This window comes from Oratosquilla oratoria, chromosome 23, assembly GCF_046742065.1.
Source record: "Oratosquilla oratoria isolate Oo_2021 chromosome 23, ASM4674206v1, whole genome shotgun sequence".
Classification (NCBI taxonomy): Eukaryota; Metazoa; Arthropoda; class Malacostraca; order Stomatopoda; family Squillidae; genus Oratosquilla; species Oratosquilla oratoria.
The window spans coordinates 8,466,646-8,489,531 of NC_134799.1; the positions used below are offsets into that span (position 1 = coordinate 8,466,646).

The window sequence follows — 22,886 nt, forward strand, 5'->3', positions numbered from 1 at the left end:
AGTGGACCGGCTTAAAACTCGACAAATTCCATCAACTTGGTTGAACGTTTTGTTGCCTTTGATCTAGTTTACGCCATTTTTTTTTTCTTTCTTTCCCGTCTCCATTCGGCAAGAGGGCAACCCACCCTGACCCAAGGGGTGAAAGGGCACGTCAGGGACCCACATCTCATTCCAGTACGTGCTCCAATTTGCTCTGGAATGCCTGGGTTGACATTTTGACTATTTTGACCATCTGGCGGGCGTCACTTTTGCCACAAGGGGGAAAAGGGGTCGTCTTTCGTGTGTGTGTGTGTGTGTGTGTGTGTGTGTGTGTGTGTGTGTGTGTGTGTGTGTGTGTGTGTGTGTGTGTGTGTGTGTGTGTGCGCGTGCGCGTTTTCACCTAATTGTAGTATACGGGAAAGGAGCAACTCTTACTCTTCAGTTTATCACACCAGGAGAAGGTAGAAGGAAGGAAGGAGAGAAAGGGAGGAGGGAGGAGAGAAGGAGGGAAAGCAGGAGGGAGGACGGAGAAGGGAGAGAAGAAGAGGAATGGAGTGGTGACGAAATAGAGGAAGAGGAGGAGTTTTGCTGCAGGGCGTATTATTGTGTGTGTGTGTGTGTGTGTGTGTGTGTGTGTGTGTGTGTGTGTGTGTGTGTGTGTGTGTGTGTGTGTGTGTGTGTGTGTGTGTGTGTGTGTGTGTGTGTGTGTGTGTGTGTGTGTGTGTGTGTGTGTGTGTGTGTGTGTGTGTGTGTGTCTGTCTTTGAATGGAAACCCATTGTTACATTCGTCAAATGAAGAAAATCGTTACACCCTGAAGAGGATCACAATGTTCAAATTTTCTGGTAACATATATTCGTCTTGTACGCGATTGACAACTTCTCATCCGCCTTTCCATCTCATCGACAGATTGACAATTTTCATCAATTTTCTTCTCGGTTTTCTTGTTCGCTGGTGACGTCACCGGAAGCTTGTTGGTCTCGCGTTCCTTTAGTTGTGGGTTCGAATCTCGCACTTCTCTCCGATTCCCAGTTGTGACTGTTACCTGTTCCCCAATAGTCCCCAAAGCGAGTTTTAGGGCAAAGGTGGCTTCGGCCGTAGCTATTCAGCGTCTCCCGGCGTAGGATCATCATCTCTGTAACGCAAGATTGTTGTAGTGAGTAGACGGGGTTCGATTACAAAAGGGAAGAAGTTCCCAAGGGTGTTTGTGTTCCCAAAATCTCTCAAATTACTTGAGCGGATGAGATGGCGCAGTCTCGACGTATGCGCAGATGTTCTGGAACCTTCCGACGTATCACGATACAAAATTTTGTTGTGACACAAAGTCGACTTTCTAAGGCTTTGGGCAACTTGGCTTGGCTATCACGTGACAAGTGCTCGTTAGGGCTAATTGAGAGGGCAGGTTCAAGTCTGCCCCTTTGTTTGTTAGGCTACATATCCGTTAGACGGTGTGACGTGTTAGTGACGTCATTTTGACGTAAGTCCGTTCAAATGGAAGAATTTGATGAGAACGGAAAGATGTAATGATTTGATCCGTTAAACCGACAGGTTTGTTGGATGGAAAGTGGAGTCGATCAAACGGACACAGAACAGGTTCTCGTGACGTCAACTTTTACGTCATGTCGTTTGACGGATTTGTAAAAAAAAAAAAAATAAAAAAATCGTGAATTCGCCCTTCCCTCATCTGAATCAAATATATTGGGGTATGCCATAACGAAATATATAATGTGCACTATGCAAGTGAAAGGAATATATATTTTTTAACAACGAAGTCTGACCAATTTAACTTTGCTTCACTCTCTCTTTCCTGCCACCTTCTTCGAATCTCTTTTCCGCTTTTACGACTCCACCTCTTCGGTGCAATGGTGCCTCCCCCTCCCACCCCCACACACACCAAGATGGAAGCTTTGAATTTCGGTGGCAAAGTGCAAATACTATTTTAATTTATTTATTTTTACTAATTCGTATTTATTTATTTATTTGTTTATTTATTTATTTATTTACATGTTTATTTACTTGTTCATCTGTTTGTGTTTTGTATATTGTCGAGAGTATATTGAAGTGGCTCCTTCGATCAGTTCAACGATTTCAGCCCTCTCACTGCGCAGGGAATCCCCTTGGGTGAATAAAATCACCTAAAGTCTGTCAGAACGAGTCCACAAGTCATCAGCAATTAAAAGGGTTCACGTAGAAATATACAAATATATGAAATACCTCCCTCCAACTTTGTATATATTTATTGCTAATACTATTGGTATAATTTTTTTTATTAATTTAATCATTTATTTCTTTTCAGGTAATGAATTGCACGTGGCCACCGTTGAAATCTTAAAACTTTAAGAAAATAGACAAAACGTTCGGGTAAGGCTTGTTTAAACCTTTCAGATATTATGTACAGGAATGCGATTATACGCCAGAAATTGTACGATAGTCTGCGTCATGGAATTTATAAATCTGACATCTCAGATATCTAGGACGATAACTTGGGAAATGCAGAAATTCTCAGGCATTGGAAGCGCTTTTGAATATGCTTTATTCTCAAAGGGAACTTTCTATTTATATATATATATATATATATATATATATATATATATATATATATATATATGTTTTATATATTCACAATGGGAGAAATTTTCTGTTTAAATTTTGTCAACTGTAGTAGGGTGGTTTTAGTTCTACAGCAGTGTACAGTCACAGCAAAAGTTTTGATCCACGATAGTTCCCAGTGTCAATACTATTATTTATTTGGATTTTTTTGTCGAGTATGTGATATATTTTCATATGAAATATTCAGCTTGCAGTTAGGTAACTTTCTTGAATAGATAGAAAAAAAATTTAAGACAAAGAATTGGAATTCTGTAACATGGAAAACTTTAGGTAGGTCAAGAATTTTGCTCGTGATGTTCATTGGCGCAAAAGCAACGCAATTTTATTCCAGTATCATGCAAGCACATTTTTTTCACATCAAAGATCTATCATTTCTATGAAATGGATTACAAAGGATTACAAAGGAAGAGCATGTCGCGACAGGAGACCTTTTGGTCCATGACTAGGTCGGATGCGAAATACATATACGTCAGCAATAAAGTGTTCCTACTCCAGCCTGCATTTATCTACCACCTTTTACACACACACACACACACACACGCACACACACACACACACACACGCACACACACACACACACACATGCATACACACGACTCTGTCGCGCAGTTGGTAGAGTTCCCGACAGCCATTACGGCGGTCCGGGTTCGAATGCCGCCCAGGGCTGAAATAATTTCAGTATCTCTGCGCCGCGAGTCGTTACTCCAACTCTCGTGGGCGGGGAGTTGGGTGTGTTTGTGCGTGTAAGGTCACATCATTACCCATAAATCAGTCATATATGACCTCTGAGCTCTCTTCCAAGAGGAAAATAGCTGTCGATCACGAGTCCAACACGTGATCCAAAGACCAAGGTGAATCACACACACACACACACACACACACACACACACACACACACACACACACATATATATATATATATATTATACATATATATATATATATATATATGTATATATATTATATATATATATATATATATATATATATAATATATATATAAAAGTTTCATGTCAAATATCCGTATTTGGATGATTATGGAATTTTACCAGTAATGCTACCCCTTCAGGTCTGTGGTGCAAAATGGTGGGAATAGTGTTAATGGCCTTACGCCAGACTCTTCTCTTCAGGCGAAAGATGACCCCCGATCGGGGTCTCCGGAGGCCTCTGGAGCATATTGACTCTTGTCGCCGAACTGAAGGGGTTAGCTAGTTCGCGGTGTAAAGTCTCTTGCCTCTCAAAGAAAACTTTGGTAAAGTCTATACAGGTCGTCTCCGTATTGAAAGGGTTAGATTCGTTATCGGGAGTGTACATCGTTTATATTGAAAAGGTAAAGTTTGTTGTGGGAGGAGGAGAGGAAGAAGAGGAGGAGATAGAGGGGAGTGGGAAGAGGAAGGGGAGGTAGGACCGTAGGAAGAAGAGGAAGAAGAAGGGGGGTAGGAAGAAGGAGGAGGAAGAAGAAAGGGATGTAGGAGGAAGCACGACGTCGTGTCGTGGACGGTGCACGGCGAAAAGTCGATACGTGTCAAACAAGCCTAAGACTCGTCTGTCGTTCCCCGTGGGAGCGTGGAGCGCCATCGGCGTCGGAGGATATTGGCGCCATGCATGGGGATTGACGTCTGCGCAGCTGCGTGGCGCGCGAGATAGATATAGTTGACAGAGACCCCTTGTTAGCGGGGCTCGAACCCTTGGCTGTATAATACAGGGTATCCCTGAAGTCTGGACACACAGAAAACGTCACTATAACTAATCGACATGGTCATGTGTAATGGTCTTTTTATTCTCTACTCGTTCATTAGGCCTTAGCTCCCTTGGCTTCTCTTTCTGGGGTAATGCGAAAGGGTCGATCAAAATTAAGGATACAAGACACCCAAGGGAACCTCTTTGTGTGTCCAGACTTGGGGACACCATGCACAGTTGTTCGGAGGTTCGCTATGAGACCAGGAGGTGGGTCGCAGAATCATCGAGGTTTTACGTCCGGCAGCTTGGATGACTCAGCCTGAGGCACTGCTGTGCGATCACATGTGATGCGAATGTCTGCGATCTCGCTCGCCCTGGTGAGCTGATCATGCAGTCCCCACGCTGGCTTAGGTAATACCCGTAGAGCTACGAGAGCCGGATGTCACGAAGGCGCCGCGTGGTCTGCAGAGTTTTCAACATGAAAGCGACCGATTAGTTGTGGGATTTTTTTTTTTGGGGGGGGTGGGGGAGGGGCGGGGACGTAAGCCAGACCAAGGCGGGGGAAGGAAGGTTTTATTCGACTTAATAAAATCTTCCATTAGGAGCCGGAACGAGTGTAGATAAGACAACAAGGAAAGGGATACATGTCCGGGAAAGGCTTCGGTGGGGTTTCTGTCAACTGAATAAAGTCTTGCCTTAGACTACGGGGATGATAATGCCCGAGGGGGGGTTGTTGGCTAAATGGAATAGCTCAACTACTGGGATGGCAGGGTAGAAAGGAGCTGACACAGAATGCGGGGAATGCACGGGTCAACTCAATCCGAGCATGCTGGTAGATGACGTCGAGGAGTTGATCCTTCAACTGCTTAGCGAGTATTTCCACGTTCGAAGGTTCGAGTTCGGCGCTCGGAGGAGTTTCACTGACGCGTTAAAAGGATTGTGTCTCATCACTTTGATTCCTATGGGAGAACTTTTATGTCGGTGTCGAGGTCGGGTGCAGGGACAAATAACGAAGTAAACAAACGCCCAAATAGTCATGTAAATTGAGTGAATAAAATAAACAGGAACTTCGTGTTCGACCCAAGCCAAGAATATAGAGGGATCAACCATGTTAACGTGAATTTTAAAAATAATGATAATAATTATTATTATTATTATTATTATTATCTTTAAGTTCCCAGAAACTCTGGGTGTGCTCGTATTTGCTCGAAATGACAGACAAATCTCACACAGAAGCTAAAATAAACAAATGAATAAGTAGATACATATATGATGTACCAAAAGACCCTTTCTCCCAAATAGACAAATATATAGATAAATATATGAAATTAACAAAATAAGCAAATTTATTAAAAGAACGGAGAAGCGGTGGTTCCCGGGCCCGACTCGCATTCCGGTGTTGGGAAACGACGACTTTCTCCGGCGGAGGAACGTCAAATCTTCCTCTTCTCGGTTACCTCCTCGAGGCAGTACCGGATCCAAGAGGTCTGGTTCTTCCGGTGATGTGGGAAGAACTCCCACAGGACTGAACGTATGTATGCCTTTCCACCACTAAAAGGTTAACGTGTTAGGAAGCACTGTAGCACTGTGCGATGCGGTGGGTAAACGGGTTGCATGCTTTCGTGCACTAAGAGTGCGTCCACACCACAGTGTCGTCAACATGTGACACACACAAACGGATCCACACAACGTGTCGCCAACATGTGACACACACGAACGGATCCACACCAGTGTCACCAACATGTGACACACACGAACGGATGCATACCAGTGTCACCAACATGTGACATACACGAACAGATCCACACCAGTGTCACCAACATGTGACATACACGAACGGATCCACACAACGTGTCGCCAACATGTGGCACACACACTGATCCACACAACATGTCACCAACACGTGACACACACAAATGGATCCACACAACGTGTCGTCAACATGTGACACACGAACGGATCCACACCAGTGTCAGCAACATGTGACACATACAAACGGATCCACACCACATGTCGTCAACATATGACACACACACACACACACACACACACAGCCTGATCCACACCAGTGTCGCCAACATGTGACTCACACAAACGGATCCAGACCAGTGTCGCCAATATGACAAACGAACCCATATAACATGTCACAAACCCGTGACACACAAGCGCTTCCACACTATGCCACATGTATTAAACATATTCGCTATCACATTGCGTGTCGTTAGCATGCGACAGACATAAACGCGTCCAGACTGTAGGTTACCAGCATGTGACAGAAACGCGCACATATAGATCCTTTGACCATGGTTGCACCATTTTGTATCGTGTTTATGACATAGTGACCACATGAGAGGTACAACTGTCGAAGAGCAAGCCAAGAAATGCAGTACTAGAGAAAGTCTTTATCAGTACCTAGGGTGGTAATCTTAAAAAAATTCTTTCCTTGTATAAATCTTATATAAATCCTTGAAAGGGAAAGATTTATATAAGGAAAGATTTTTTTAAATACCACTGTAAGAATCTTACGGTGGTATTCTTGAAAAATTCTTTCATTATATAAATATTTCCCTTCCAAGGATTTATGTAAGATTTATGTAAGGATTTTTTTTAAGAATACCACCGATAGTTTCTTAGCCTGAACAAAAGCCGTAAAGTACGTCGCCATATTGAGGGATTTAAAGAAAGACACGAATTATAGAACTGTTGTAGTAACTACCAGCTGTTGGCCAAGGTTCATTGCCACGATGGCACCCGGAGTAGAGTGCCAACGCCACTGCTTATGCGCACTGGGCAATAGCCTTGGCACCAAAGGTGGTGGTGAGGAGCCTACACCAGGAGGCGCTGAGTAGCTGCGGCCAAAGTCGTCACCTTTACCCTATGATGCGCTTTAGGGACTGTTGGGGCAGGTAACACAGTCACTGCTGGGAATGGAAGAGGAGTACGGGACTCAAACCCACGTCTCCTTGCGAAGTCGAAGTTCGTCTCCTTTGCGAAGTCGAAGTTCGTCTCCTTTGCGAAGTCGAAGTTCGTCTCCTTTGCGAAGTCGAAGTTCGTCTCCTTTGCGAAGTCGAAGTTCGTCTCCTTTGCGAAGTCGAAGTTCGTCTCCTTTGCGAAGTCGAAGTTCGTCTCCTTTGCGAAGTCGAAGTTCGTCTCCTTTGCGAAGTCGAAGTTCGTCTCCTTTGCGAAGTCGAAGTTCGTCTCCTTTGCGAAGTCGAAGTTCGTCTCCTTTGCGAAGTCGAAGTTCGTCTCCTTTGCGAAGTCGAAGTTCGTCTCCTTTGCGAAGTCGAAGTTCGTCTCCTTTGCGAAGTCGAAGTTCGTCTCCTTTGCGAAGTCGAAGTTCGTCTCCTTTGCGAAGTCGAAGTTCGTCTCCTTTGCGAAGTCGAAGTTCGTCTCCTTTGCGAAGTCGAAGTTCGTCTCCTTTGCGAAGTCGAAGTTCGTCTCCTTTGCGAAGTCGAAGTTCGTCTCCTTTGCGAAGTCGAAGTTCGTCTCCTTTGCGAAGTCGAAGTTCGTCTCCTTTGCGAAGTCGAAGTTCGTCTCCTTTGCGAAGTCGAAGTTCGTCTCCTTTGCGAAGTCGAAGTTCGTCTCCTTTGCGAAGTCGAAGTTCGTCTCCTTTGCGAAGTCGAAGTTCGTCTCCTTTGCGAAGTCGAAGTTCGTCTCCTTTGCGAAGTCGAAGTTCGTCTCCTTTGCGAAGTCGAAGTTCGTCTCCTTTGCGAAGTCGAAGTTCGTCTCCTTTGCGAAGTCGAAGTTCGTCTCCTTTGCGAAGTCGAAGTTCGTCTCCTTTGCGAAGTCGAAGTTCGTCTCCTTTGCGAAGTCGAAGTTCGTCTCCTTTGCGAAGTCGAAGTTCGTCTCCTTTGCGAAGTCGAAGTTCGTCTCCTTTGCGAAGTCGAAGTTCGTCTCCTTTGCGAAGTCGAAGTTCGTCTCCTTTGCGAAGTCGAAGTTCGTCTCCTTTGCGAAGTCGAAGTTCGTCTCCTTTGCGAAGTCGAAGTTCGTCTCCTTTGCGAAGTCGAAGTTCGTCTCCTTTGCGAAGTCGAAGTTCGTCTCCTTTGCGAAGTCGAAGTTCGTCTCCTTTGCGAAGTCGAAGTTCGTCTCCTTTGCGAAGTCGAAGTTCGTCTCCTTTGCGAAGTCGAAGTTCGTCTCCTTTGCGAAGTCGAAGTTCGTCTCCTTTGCGAAGTCGAAGTTCGTCTCCTTTGCGAAGTCGAAGTTCGTCTCCTTTGCGAAGTCGAAGTTCGTCTCCTTTGCGAAGTCGAAGTTCGTCTCCTTTGCGAAGTCGAAGTTCGTCTCCTTTGCGAAGTCGAAGTTCGTCTCCTTTGCGAAGTCGAAGTTCGTCTCCTTTGCGAAGTCGAAGTTCGTCTCCTTTGCGAAGTCGAAGTTCGTCTCCTTTGCGAAGTCGAAGTTCGTCTCCTTTGCGAAGTCGAAGTTCGTCTCCTTTGCGAAGTCGAAGTTCGTCTCCTTTGCGAAGTCGAAGTTCGTCTCCTTTGCGAAGTCGAAGTCCGTCTCCTTTGCGAAGTCGAAGTTCGTCTCCTTTGCGAAGTCGAAGTTCGTCTCCTTTGCGAAGTCGAAGTTCGTCTCCTTTGCGAAGTCGAAGTTCGTCTCCTTTGCGAAGTCGAAGTTCGTCTCCTTTGCGAAGTCGAAGTTCGTCTCCTTTGCGAAGTCGAAGTTCGTCTCCTTTGCGAAGTCGAAGTTCGTCTCCTTTGCGAAGTCGAAGTTCGTCTCCTTTGCGAAGTCGAAGTTCGTCTCCTTTGCGAAGTCGAAGTCCGTCTCCTTTGCGAAGTCGAAGTGCGTCTCCTTTGCGAAGTCGAAGTTCGTCTCCTTTGCGAAGTCGAAGTTCGTCTCCTTTGCGAAGTCGAAGTCCGTCTCCTTTGCGAAGTCGAAGTCCGTCTCCTTTGCGAAGTCGAAGTCCGTCTCCTTTGCGAAGTCGAAGTCCGTCTCCTTTGCGAAGTCGAAGTACGTCTCCTTTGCGAAGTCGAAGTCCGTCTCCTTTGCGAAGTCGAAGTCCGTCTCCATTGCGAAGTCGAAGTCCGTCTCCTTTGCGAAGTCGAAGTCCGTCTCCTTTGCGAAGTCGAAGTCCGTCTCCTTTGCGAAGTCGAAGTCCGTCTCCTTTGCGAAGTCGAAGTCCGTCTCCTTTGCGAAGTCGAAGTCCGTCTCCTTTGCGAAGTCGAAGTCCGTCTCCTTTGCGAAGTCGAAGTCCGTCTCCTTTGCGAAGTCGAAGTCCGTCTCCTTTGCGAAGTCGAAGTCCGTCTCCTTTGCGAAGTCGAAGTCCGTCTCCTTTGCGAAGTCGAAGTTCGTCTCCTTTGCGAAGTCGAAGTTCGTCTCCTTTTCGAAGTCGAAGTTCGTCTCCTTTGCGAAGTCGAAGTTCGTCTCCTTTGCGAAGTCGAAGTTCGTCTCCTTTGCGAAGTCGAAGTTCGTCTCCTTTGCGAAGTCGAAGTTCGTCTCCTTTGCGAAGTCGAAGTTCGTCTCCTTTGCGAAGTCGAAGTTCGTCTCCTTTGCGAAGTCGAAGTTCGTCTCAACATTAACCAAAACGAGGTTATTAATTTAACCACTTGATGAAAATAAAACCCAACGCTTTCATCTTAAACTGGATAAATTCGTCCAGCGTTGGCCAGAAAAAGGTTAAGAAGCGGCTTCTGGGGTTAACTGGGTTAATCGAGGTAAATTTTAACCCATTAAGAGGTCTGGAGGTTTAAGGTGGACGGAATAGTTTCACGTTGGCAAGTTAGATCATCAAAGTGACTTTTGTTCTAAAGTGGGTCAAGTAATTGCTTTGTGATGCTTCTTGTTTTTTATAGCAGTTGGGCAGGCTAATATGTGTATACAGTAAATATATACATATATATATATATATATATATATATATATATATATATATATATATATATATATATACTGTCCCATTACCACGAAGTGGGAAGTAAAAAAAACCTTGGTAGGACAAGCCCTATCATTTTCGACAAGCAGATTTTTTTTTTTTTTTTTTTTTAACCAATGTTTGGGTCGCCTCCCCGCTTGACCAGGGCTTTCGAGAATCAGTGCAAGAAGCACGCAGTGGATCCCGGGAATCGAACTCACGACCACCTGCTCACGAGTTAGACATGGTAGCCACTGGGAACACACACACACACGCACACGCACACGCACACGCACACGCACACACACACACACACACACACACACACACACACACACACACACACACACACACACACACACACACACACACACACACACACACACACACACACACACACACACACACACACACACACACACACACACACACACACACACACACACACACAAGCACACACCCACAGAAGTACACACACACAAGCACACACCTACAGAAGCACACACCCACAGAAGCACACACACACACACACACAGACACACACACAGACACACACACAGACACACACACACACACAGACACACACACACAGACACACACACACAGACACACACACACAGACACACACACACAGACACACACACACACAGACACACACACACAGACACACACACACAGACACACACACACAGACACACACACACAGACACACACACACAGACACACACACACACACACACACACACACACACACACACACACACACACACACACAGACACACACACACACACACACACACACACACACACACACACACACACACACACACACACACACACACACACAAGCACAGAAGCACACACAAGCACACAGGCAAACATATTTATTGTTGGGATGGGTTACTCATCGGAACAAAATTACCTACCGCGACCCAGAAATGACATACAAGACGATAATACTATCGAACTAGTTAATCAAGCTAGATTTTAACCAGTAGGTACCAAGTGTGTGTGTGTGTGTTTGAGGGGTCGGTCTCCAACTGAATGAAATCGCTTGGCTGCAGCAAGACTGTGTATTGGACAGCGCCACGGCTGAACAGGGAAACCCGGTGTCATCCATAGAGAATTTTTATTCTGGCGAACGATGGCCGATTTTAATCAGCTGAGGGGGTTAAGGGGGCTATGGTAGACTTGAGGTTGAATGGGGTCCTGGTAGATTGAGGTGCCCCCTACCCCTACCCCCACCCCCACCTTCCTCACCCTCAGCAGAGTAAAGTCGTCCAGTGTTGACCTGTCTTGTTGGAGACGCAAGCGGATTCTTCAAAGTAGGTCTGTCTCGTTAGAGCCAATTGTTCGTGGCGCCAATTAAAAGCGGATTCCCACTAAAGTCTTTATTCCTTTTCCACACAACGAACAATTGGCTTCAACAAGACAGGCCAACAATGGCGTTAACTAGAATAAAATCTTTAGTGTGCGTCGTTGGCTTCAGTCGTGGGGACTTGCACTGGGTCAGTGGGCTGCAGGGTGACCAGATATCTCAGGCGGGAATGTGCTAGACAGGAGCGGAAATTATGTTAGATTGGCAAAAATAGTGCTAAGTCTTTTGTTCCCCCAAATACGTTCGGTTGGCAGACAACAAAGTGTGGTGCAGTTGGCAGACAACAAAGTGTGGTGCAGTTGGCAGACAACAAAGTGTGGTGCAGTTGGCAGACAACAAAGTGTGGTGCAGTTGGCAGACAACAAAGTGTGGTGCAGTTGGCAGACAACAAAGTGTGGTGCAGTTGGCAGACAACAAAAGTGTGGTACAGTTGGTAGACAACAAAGTGTGGTGCAGTTGGCAGACAACAAAATGAGATGCAGTTGGCAGACAACAAAGTGTGGTGCAGCTGGCAGACAACAAAGTGTGGTGCAGCTGGCAGACAACAAAGTGTGGTGCAGCTGGCAGACAACAAAGTGTGGTGCAGCTGGCAGACAACAAAATGCGGTGCAGTTGGCAGACAACAAAATGCGGTGCAGTTGGCAGACAACAAAATGCGGTGCAGTTGGCAGACAACAAAATGCGATGCAGTTGGCAGACAACAAAATGCGATGCAGTTGGCAGACAACAAAATGCGGTGCAGTTGGCAGACAACAAAAGGCGGTGCAGTTGGCAGACAACAAAATGCGGTGCAGTTGGCAGACAACAAAAGGCGGTGCAGTTGGCAGACAACAAAAGGCGGTGCAGTTGGCAGACAACAAAATGCGGTGCAGTTGGCAGACAACAAAGTGTGGTGCAGTTGGCAGACAACAAAATGCGATGCAGTTGGCAGACAACAAAATGCGATGCAGTTGGCAGACAACAAAATGCGATGCAGTTGGCAGACAACAAAATGCGATGCAGTTGGCAGACAACAAAATGCGATGCAGTTGGCAGACAACAAAATGCGATGCAGTTGGCAGACAACAAAATGCGATGCAGTTGGCAGACAACAAAATGCGATGCAGTTGGCAGACAACAAAATGCGGTGCAGTTGGCAGACAACAAAATGCGGTGCAGTTGGCAGACAACAAAATGCGATGCAGTTGGCAGACAACAAAATGCGGTGCAGTTGGCAGACAACAAAATGCGGTGCAGTTGGCAGACAACAAAATGCGGTGCAGTTGGCAGACAACAAAATGCGGTGCAGTTGGCAGACAACAAAATGCGGTGCAGTTGGCAGACAAAATGCGGTGCAGTTGGCAGACAACAAAATGCGGTGCAGTTGGCAGACAACAAAATGCGGTGCAGTTGGCAGACAACAAAATGCGGTGCAGTTGGCAGACAACAAAATGCGGTGCAGTTGGCAGACAACAAAATGCGGTGCAGTTGGCAGACAACAAAATGCGGTGCAGTTGGCAGACAACAAAATGCGGTGCAGTTGGCAGACAACAAAATGCGGTGCAGTTGGCAGACAACAAAATGCGGTGCAGTTGGCAGACAACAAAATGCGATGCAGTTGGCAGACAACAAAATGCGGTGCAGTTGGCAGACAACAAAATGCGATGCAGTTGGCAGACAACAAAATGCGGTGCAGTTGGCAGACAACAAAATGCGGTGCAGTTGGCAGACAACAAAATGCGGTGCAGTTGGCAGACAACAAAATGCGGTGCAGTTGGCAGACAACAAAATGCGGTGCAGTTGGCAGACAACAAAATGCGGTGCAGTTGGCAGACAACAAAATGCGGTGCAGTTGGCAGACAACAAAATGCGGTGCAGTTGGCAGACAACAAAATGCGGTGCAGTTGGCAGACAACAAAATGCGGTGCAGTTGGCAGACAACAAAATGCGGTGCAGTTGGCAGACACCAAAATGCGGTGCAGTTGGCAGACACCAAAATGCGGTGCAGTTGGCAGACACCAAAATGCGGTGCAGTTGGCAGACACCAAAATGCGGTGCAGTTGGCAGACACCAAAATGCGGTGCAGTTGGCAGACAACAAAATGCGGTGCAGTTGGCAGACACCAAAATGCGGTGCAGTTGGCAGACACCAAAATGCGGTGCAGTTGGCAGACACCAAAATGCGGTGCAGTTGGCAGACACCAAAATGCGGTGCAGTTGGCAGACACCAAAATGCGGTGCAGTTGGCAGACACCAAAATGCGGTGCAGTTGGCAGACACCAAGATGCGGTGCTTTTGGCAGACACCAAAATGCGGTGCAGTTGGCAGACAACAAAATGCGGTGCAGTTGGCAGACACCAAAATGCGGTGCAGTTGGCAGACACCAAAATGCGGTGCAGTTGGCAGACACCAAAATGCGGTGCAGTTGGCAGACACCAAAATGCGGTGCAGTTGGCAGACAACAAAATGCGGTGCAGTTGGCAGACAACAAAATGCGGTGCAGTTGGCAGACAACAAAATGCGGTGCAGTTGGCAGACAACAAAATGCGGTGCAGTTGGCAGACAACAAAATGCGGTGCAGTTGGCAGACACCAAAATGCGGTGCAGTTGGCAGACACCAAAATGCGGTGCAGTTGGCAGACACCAAAATGCGGTGCAGTTGGCAGACACCAAAATGCGGTGCAGTTGGCAGACACCAAAATGCGGTGCAGTTGGCAGACAACAAAATGCGGTGCAGTTGGCAGACAACAAAATGCGGTGCAGTTGGCAGACACCAAAATGCGGTGCAGTTGGCAGACAACAAAATGCGGTGCAGTTGGCAGACACCAAAATGCGGTGCAGTTGGCAGACAACAAAATGCGGTGCAGTTGGCAGACAACAAAATGCGGTGCAGTTGGCAGACAACAAAATGCGGTGCAGTTGGCAGACAACAAAATGCGGTGCAGTTGGCAGACAACAAAATGCGGTGCAGTTGGCAGACAACAAAATGCGGTGCAGTTGGCAGACACCAAAATGCGGTGCAGTTGGCAGACAACAAAATGCGGTGCAGTTGGCAGACAACAAAATGCGGTGCAGTTGGCAGACAACAAAATGCGGTGCAGTTGGCAGACAACAAAATGCGGTGCAGTTGGCAGACAACAAAATGCGGTGCAGTTGGCAGACAACAAAATGCGGTGCAGTTGGCAGACAACAAAATGCGGTGCAGTTGGCAGACAACAAAATAAACCAGCTGGCAGACAACAAAATAAACCAGCTGGCAGACAACAAAATAAACCAGCTGGCAGACAAAGAGAACAAAGTAACATAAAGCAATATAAACAAGTTAGGATAAAACAAAACGACTAGTTGGCAGACCTCAAAATGAACCAGCTGGCAGACTTCAAAATTAACCAGCTGACAGGCAATCAAGAAAACCCACTGGCAGATGTGTACAACGCAGTCCTACCCTGGCTGTCGAATTTCTTCTCTTGGGAACGGTCTGGCATTAGAGTAACTTCGAAACATCAAAGGTCAAGGCTGTACACCAATTCCAGAGTATAAAAGATTTTTTTTTTCTTAACACGAATGTGACCTCTTTCAAGACCGTGGCGTATCGAACAGATTGTTGATGTGACAAAAACAACAACAACAAAATTCCATTCGGGGTGGATACTACACAATCCCCGTGATTGAGTAAAATCGTCTGGCGCTACACGGTACAAAGTTAAGTGTAGCTACGAACAACAGCAACATCAATAGCAACAACAACAACAGCAACAGCAGCAACAATAACAACAACAAAAGCAGCAGCAACAACAACAGCAACAACAACAACAACAACAGCAACAACAACAACAACCAGCTGGCCCTACACGATCAATAACCCTACACAAGAATCCGTATTGCTGTGCATCTTAGTCAGCGGAAGGATAATACTATGCAATGGTAAACGTCGTCACTAGCTCCGAATCGGTATATTTTGTCGATGATATTGATCGTGTTGGAGCCAGATCAGTGGGGGGGCTGGAATCCACCTCCCAGGTGGCGAGATTCCACTTGCTGCGCCAAGATCTCGTAACACACTACGTATGGAGATTCAAGGGGATGGGTCTGAAGACTTCAGGAGGCTACTTTTCGTGATTCAGCGAGTTTGAGGCCTCTCGGGTCTGTCGACAATGGCTGCCGCTATGTCTGTAGCGAGAGCTGGAATACAAATGTCCTGTTTTACCCTTAGGCTGTGCGGAGTAGGGGGGTTCTCCTCGACTGAAAACCCCTACGGACCAGAGGCTCGCATCCATTCTTTGAGACTAGTTCTCATAAAAAAGGACAAATAGGTAAATACATACATACATATACCAAAGGCTTTTTCCCCCCTTACAAGGGAGGTAGCCAACGGCCATACCACTCTGAATAATAGATAAATAGATAAAATAGAATAGGTGGATAAATAAGCGGATAAATAGGTAAATGAATAGAATGAAATGAATAAATTAATAAATACCCAAGTAAAATACTAAACACTTTATTTCAACTGGCCCTCCTTTTCGCTACCTCCCATAAATCCCACCCTCTACCACCCCATCGGCGTGATATTACCCCCCCTCTCCCTCACCCCTTAGGATAGAAGCGCTGGTTATTCCCGACAAAATGAAATTTCTTGATTTACTTCAGCGGAAGTTCCGGGGGCTTCTCTATATTGGTGAAGTTCTGGTAAGTTTGAAAATAAGACTATTTAATGAGACATTACGTAGACGAATAAAATAGTTTAGCCAAAACAAATATATTAAAGGACTGGTGACGTCATCGGTCTCGCATTCGCTTAGTCGTGGGTTCGAATCCAGTGCTTCTCTGAAATTCCCAGCAGTGACTATTAAATACCTGCCCCGACTGTCCTAATGCGCATCATAGGGGCAAAGGTGACGGCTTCGGCCGCAGCTACTCGGCGCCTCCTGGCGTAGGCTCATCACCCGCCACTCTGGAACGGGTTAATGGTGTCGAATATTTAATTTTAATTTGATGAATTCGTCATTGACTGATTCGAACGAGAGCGATGCCGACAATTTAGCTCCGACGTTTGGCGGTATGATTTTTTTTTTCTCCTTAATTATGTTATGATCGTTTGCGATTATTAATTGTTGCCTCGGAGTTTCGGTGACTGAAAACCCGTAGCCCCACTGTAGCCGGCAACGGTCCTCAGGTCCTTCCATAGATATCTCTGGGAAGAAATGTTGGATTGTTTTCTGTTGTATTAATGTCAGGTGGGGAGCCGACCACACCAGGAGGCGCTGAGTAGCTGCGGCCGAAACAGTCACCTTTGCCCTATGATGCACTTTGGGGAATATTGCTGGGGCAAGTAACAGTCACTATCTGCTGGGAATCAGAGAAGCGCGGGACTCGAACCCACAACTAAACGAATGTGATCAATCGCCGGTTGTCATCTCTCCATGTGCAAGAAAGTGCAAGAAAGGTGACCCAAATTGATCCCCAAGATTGATATTAGAAATAGACTAGCAAATAAATATATAAATAAATGTGTATATAAGCGAGATCAGCTGAATAATATATTTATTTTGTGTCGACTAGGCAGTGGAGAAAAAAAGTGTAAGTGTAACTAAGCCCATCGTCAAGTGGGTCAAGTTGTAGTCTTAGTAGTTGTGGCCTTGGTTGTGGACCTTTGTTCCTACGGCTTCGTGTCATTGCGCATGGCGCGGCCGATCAAGGGTTGTTGAGGGGCTGGTGCTTCTCGTTCGCCACCCTGTGGATTAGCTCCACCGTCTGAAGCAAAAGTCTTAGTCCACGCAACGATTCGTTTACTTCCCGTACAGGGCTGCCGTATGGTTTCCAGTACTCGGAACACGCTAATTACTTTAAGATATGTGTAGTAGAGAGGAATACATCAGTACTATGTTTCAAAAAGAAAAAAAATATGAAGATGTGAAGAGGGTTCAAGATTTTTGCTCGTTGCTGTATATCCTCCATGGTAGTTGATGCACGCCTTGCCAGATACGTGTGGTGTGTTTGAACAGTATTACTTAGTATGTGTCTGTAGTGATAGATATGTCTGTAAACGTAAGCAAGAATGTTCCTCAGTCTTTAGTCTGTGTGTCACTGGATAGATCTGGTGGTTGGCAGGAGTGGGTGGCACTGGCGTTGTTGTCACCAAGGACAAGAGCAGGAGCAACAGCAGCTGTCGGTGGCACTGAGCTGTGACGCAAGTAGAACGCCTTTGTGCCACCAGGGTGACTAATGGGCTTATGCAACGCTGTTGCATGGCATCAATATCTCGTAGGTCTCGAGATGGGACCTGTGGCACTCCATTTCTGAGTCGCCGAAACTCAATGGAACCCACGATAGACATTAAGGTTTTCTTAAACCTGAGGTGCAAGATGCACCCTGCAGGACTTGTCAGTTGGTGTCACCTGCGTTTGCTCAGCAAGATAATGGATGGAAAATATGAACCAGAGAGAGTGGGTTAACATCAACATATGTTGGCGTTTATCATGAACAAGTTTGATGTTTCTTCTTAATTAAGAGGGTTCTTCTTCGGACAGTCCGCGCAGGATCAACAGTGTATCGGAAAAGCATAAAACGAAAGAGAGAGAGAGGAGGGAGGGAGGGAAGGAGAGAGAGAGAGAGAGGGGGGAAAGGATGGGGTCGCTATCAACCTCGGGTTAGTTTACTGCCATGGCACAAACTCCTACCGATGTATGTCAGAGTGCCAAGACCTCAAGGGAAATTCTTGCCTCTGTATCCGGGTCCGGTGTTGTAGAAGAATTCTCTTGTGGTGATTGGAGTCTGGGTAACCGGGCACATCAGTTTATAGTTCGGGATTCGACCCCACAACTAAGCGAATGCGAGACCAGCACACTTTCAATTACGACACCAACGCACTATGAATATGCAATTTTGACTTGAGCCATTTATATGGTTGTCCAGGTCATGCCGTATCATTCTCCCAAGGCCCTCTTGTTGAATAACGTTGATTTCTATTATGCATTCTCCACTACGGTCATAAAGCTAATAAGGATCTTAATTGCATGGCCATAAATGAGCCCTTGGCCTTTATTCTTCTCAGCGTGTTGGCGTCATCGGCGGACTCCCGGGTAGACTGGTTAATGTATCGTGTCGTAGACCCGAGTTCAAGCTCAAAGGACTGCCACCTGCCCCAGCTGTCCTAGTTCATAAGGCTTCAATCCTCGTCTTTTTCATAGAATGAACACAACTGATCCCTGCGGCACTCCACTCGTGATCGTTTTATAGCTAAGTGTACAGCAAGATGATTTTTTTTTTACAGGAGGGATTTTTATTTTAGTTCAGTGACCTTGTTTTGGCTCGCCTTTTTTTCTAATTCCCTCTTTTTTTTTTACAGTTAGATGGTCTTTTTACCGCCGAGTGACCTTAGTTTGGTTACCTTTTTAGAATAGGCTCTTTCCTCAACTGTTTCCCTTTCTCTACTTAAGTTTTCTTCAACTAGGTCAATATCTTCACCACAGTTCATGTTTTTTTCGCATTCCGTGTCGGAATTCAATGTACTATGTAGCTTGATTTAAGACCAGATTAAATGCATGTATCCATCCTTTTGTGTGTATAGGTGTGTCTGTTCGTAACTAGTATACAAGAAAGGAGCAACACTCGTGGGATCCCGTCTGTGTGTGTGTGTGTGTGTGTGTGTGTGTGTGTGCGTGTGTGTGTCTGTGTCTTGGAGGGGTCTTCAAGTTCTCTAGTATATCTGTGTATATACCTAACTAACTTTATACAGAAAGGCCACGCTCGTGAGTTAGTCTCCTGTGTGTGTGTGTGTGTGTGTATGTATGTGTATGTGTGTGTGCGTCTCTGTCTTTGTATGTGTCTCTGTTGGAAGTGTCTTCAAGTTGTCCCTGACGTTCCTTCTTCGCCTTTACAAGTGAGGATTTAATCGCTCTGTTGAGACCCGCGAGGCATCGCCGATCAGCAAATCCCCCGGCGCCAGCGATCCCCGCGGGGCCCGGGAGCAGCACGCGCGCGCCTTTGGCAACAAATGATGCCGCAGCCTCGCTGTCTGCGACCAGCTCCGGGTGATTTGATTTCGAAAAGGAAAACGCCAGATGGAATTGGAAAAGAAAACGTGATTAACGGCTCCCTCGCGGCATTGCCTTTTTTGTGGAAGGCGTCTGGCAGTGGTGGTGGTAGGGGTAGCGGTGGTGGGGGGGTGGAGGTGGAGGTGGTTGTGGTGTTGGTAGTGGTGGTGGTGGTAATTGTAGTGGTGGTAGAGGAGGAGATGGTAGTGGTAGTGGAAGTGGTTGTGGAGGTGGTGGTAGTGGTGGTAATTGTAGTGGTGGTAGTGGTAGTGGAGATGGTTGTGGTGTTGGTAGTGGAGGTGGTAGTGGAGGTGGTGGTAGTAGTAGCGGAGGTGGTAGTGGAGGGAAAGGTGGTGAAAGTGATAGCGGTGGTGCAAATGAGTAGTGGTTTGGTGGTGGCTTAGTGATGAAGGTTTTCGGGTTGATGATAGGAATGATGGGTGGTGATGAGGATGGTGCCGATGATGTGGTGGTGAGGTGTTGACCATGGTATGGTGGTGATAGTAATTGACATTCGTGTCTGTGGGAATATGGTAATGGTGAAGTAGTAGCAATGGTCCATCCAGCTTGTCGCATTAGGTATAATGATGGTATCGATGGGAATCGGAGTGCGGGATTCGAACCCACAACTAAACGAATGCGAGACCAGCAAGCATGCATCCGATGACGCCACGAGCACAGGGCATATATCGTTAGCTTGAATAAAATAATCAAATGGCGCCATTGTGCCGGGAAGGTATTACAAGTGATTGTGTCGCCAGTCTTCGGGTGACGACAGTTGTGCTTGTGAGAAATGATGATGATGATGATGGTGTAGAAGAGAAAGGCAGCAGGGAGAGATATGGGATTTGTGGTGTTGGTGTTAGTGGTGGTGGTAGTGGCAGTGACGGAAGTGGTGGTAGTGCTGTTGGTAGTAGTGTTAGTGCAGCATTGATAGTGGTAACGCAGAGGTTGGTCTGGGTCAGGAGAATGAGCACGGAGAGAGAGAGAGAGAGAGGTGGGATGGATTTTTGTTGTTGTTATTGTTGTAATGGACTGGTTCACTTTTGCATCTATCCCTGTGGACAAATTCGCACTATTATCTCGTACGGGAGAGAGAGGAGAGAGATGATGGTAACGACAGTGACGCTAACGACGATGATGATGATGATAATGTCACCACCACCTGTAGGCCCAGGTAGACGGTCGTTACAGGAAGGATCTCGTGAATGTTGCAGACGCTTTGGTTCGGCCGATCGATGCTCTGCCGTGGCTCCTTGTATAGCTGTCGCCACAGCAAGTGCCATACTACAGGCAGCTCTCTTGGGATCCCCGGGCCTCAGCAGGGTTTCTTGAGGTCGAGACCCCGTGTGGCCCTGGGGGAGGAGGAGGGGAAGGAGGAGGAGGGGAAAGAGGAGGAGGAGGAGGAGGAGGAGGAGGAGGAGGAGGAGGGGGGAAGAAGGAGATACTCTCTGTAGATAAATAGAATATTCAGTCGCTTGCAGTGACGTGATTTATACACTACAATATTGGATATGACATCTTCAGTATACAAGATGTTCTTTAAGGATTTCATTAAGGCAGGCAGGCAGGCACTGGGTGATTATATTCACGTAAGAGCCTGAGGTCTTGTCTTAACTGAATCAAAGAGTTTGGAATTAAGAATGGAGGTGACTGCAAGAGGCCATAAGGCTTACACTTTGTTGTGGTAAAGTCTGACGGGTATCAGCGTTGAAGCTGGAGCAGCAGCAGAGGCGGCAGCAGCAGGGGCAGCAGCAGGAACAGCAGGGGTAGCAGCAGGAACAGCAGGTTATGAGGGGCGCGTTTGTTCCAGGGACAAGACGGAGGGGCAACTGTACTCGGTCCCCTGAGGCACTCAGGGTCGTTGGTGTCAGGGACAGAAGTGGCTCGGGGGAATTGTTGTTGCTGCTCTAAATATAATTATCATTAATGTTGTTATTCTTGTTTATATCATTCGTATTATTATAGTTGATATTTTTATTATTACTAGTCATATTATTACTCTCCTTTAATGTTACTTTTTATTTCTTCATTATTATTTTTAATGTAATCAGTATCGTTTATTTCTTCTTTATTGTTAATTTATTATCATTCACTTGTTATTTATTGCATATTGGCACGGCAGCATTTGGTGTAAAGTGATGCACTGGCTAGAGCGTTTGACAAAGAGGCAGCGAACCTGAAGTGCAGCTTTGGCTCACCTTGAGGCTCCAGAGCAGAAAAGTGGTCGACGTTGGCGAGTAACGCACTCACGCACGCACGCATCAACGTACAAACATTTGAACACAAGAATTTTTGGTAAAACACCTGGACGGCTGTATGTACATTATGCACAATCACAGCCTCACTGAAGATTAACAAAGCATATTCCTACGAAGTGATAAAGAATTGTGCAATCAAGCGTAGTCATTGTTCACTTGTTCATCTTTCAGATGGAGGAAAACGGTACACATTTTCCATGGTGAATCAACAAGCCCTCTGTTCAATTGCACATTTTCACGCCCTCTTGCTAGTATTCATACTCATTTTTGTGCTAATGCTTATTATTTGAAGGAGAACGCTTGTTTGTATGTTTATTGTTGCATGTGTTTTCCCGCACATGTGTGTGGCCTGCACACTTCATCTTGCACTCAAGTAAAATCTTGGAGCTCGCAGCGTAATATCATGCCATTACTTAGCTCCTGGAACAGTTGTTTAACATCATGCGGAGCAAATTGCGTGTTTTTATTATTATTATTTATTATTATTTATTTATTTATTTATTTATTTATTTATTTATTCTTAGGTCTTGGTGTTCCACAGGCGCACCAAAAGCATGTTATATTCATGTTCAAAGTCCATGCAACTATGTTCCTCGTCGGTTTTGTATTTATACATTTACCTTCTCGCGTACGCACGCTCGACTGTCACTTGTCAAACGTCGCGGATGTAAACAGAGCCTTGAGGTCAAGGTGAGTTGTTGGCCGTGTGACCTTCAGAGGGTCGTAGTGTGTGACATCACGTCAAGCACCAAGGAAGAGGGATAATGTGACGTTATTGTAAGAGGTACTCTGTGATGTCATGTCAAGGAGATGTCCTGGGCTGTGACGTCATGTCGACCTGGAAGACCGAAAGTGGCCGGAGTGTATGACGTCATGTCGGGGTATCATGGTAGCGGGGCTGGGAGAAGGATTATTTCATAATTCATTTTTTCCTCTTGTGTTCAGACATTCAGGGCAAATAGCACTAGTAAGATAACAATTTCACTTCAAAATACTATAGTATTAGTATAAGAATGCTTGTCTTTTTTTTATTACATTTCACTAATATGATGTATGTGCCTTTGATTGCTCAACGAATCGCCTCTCAATCTTCCGGAGATTGTTTAACCAATGATAATCCC

General features: G+C 46.1%; 1 protein-coding gene across 6 annotated transcripts in view; it reads left to right on the plus strand.

Annotated features, from left to right (window-relative positions):
* The window catches only part of LOC143037953 (uncharacterized), a 197,624-nt gene that overhangs the window by 70,772 nt on the left and 103,966 nt on the right, over positions 1-22,886 (plus strand). Inside the window, exon 2 of one of the 6 annotated variants that reach the window (XM_076206667.1) lies at positions 2,274-2,338. The exons of the other annotated variants lie outside the window; for them this stretch is intronic. The gene's annotated coding sequence lies outside the window, so the exon portion shown is untranslated. The remainder of the gene's footprint in view (positions 1-2,273; positions 2,339-22,886) is intronic. 6 annotated transcript variants of the gene reach the window in all.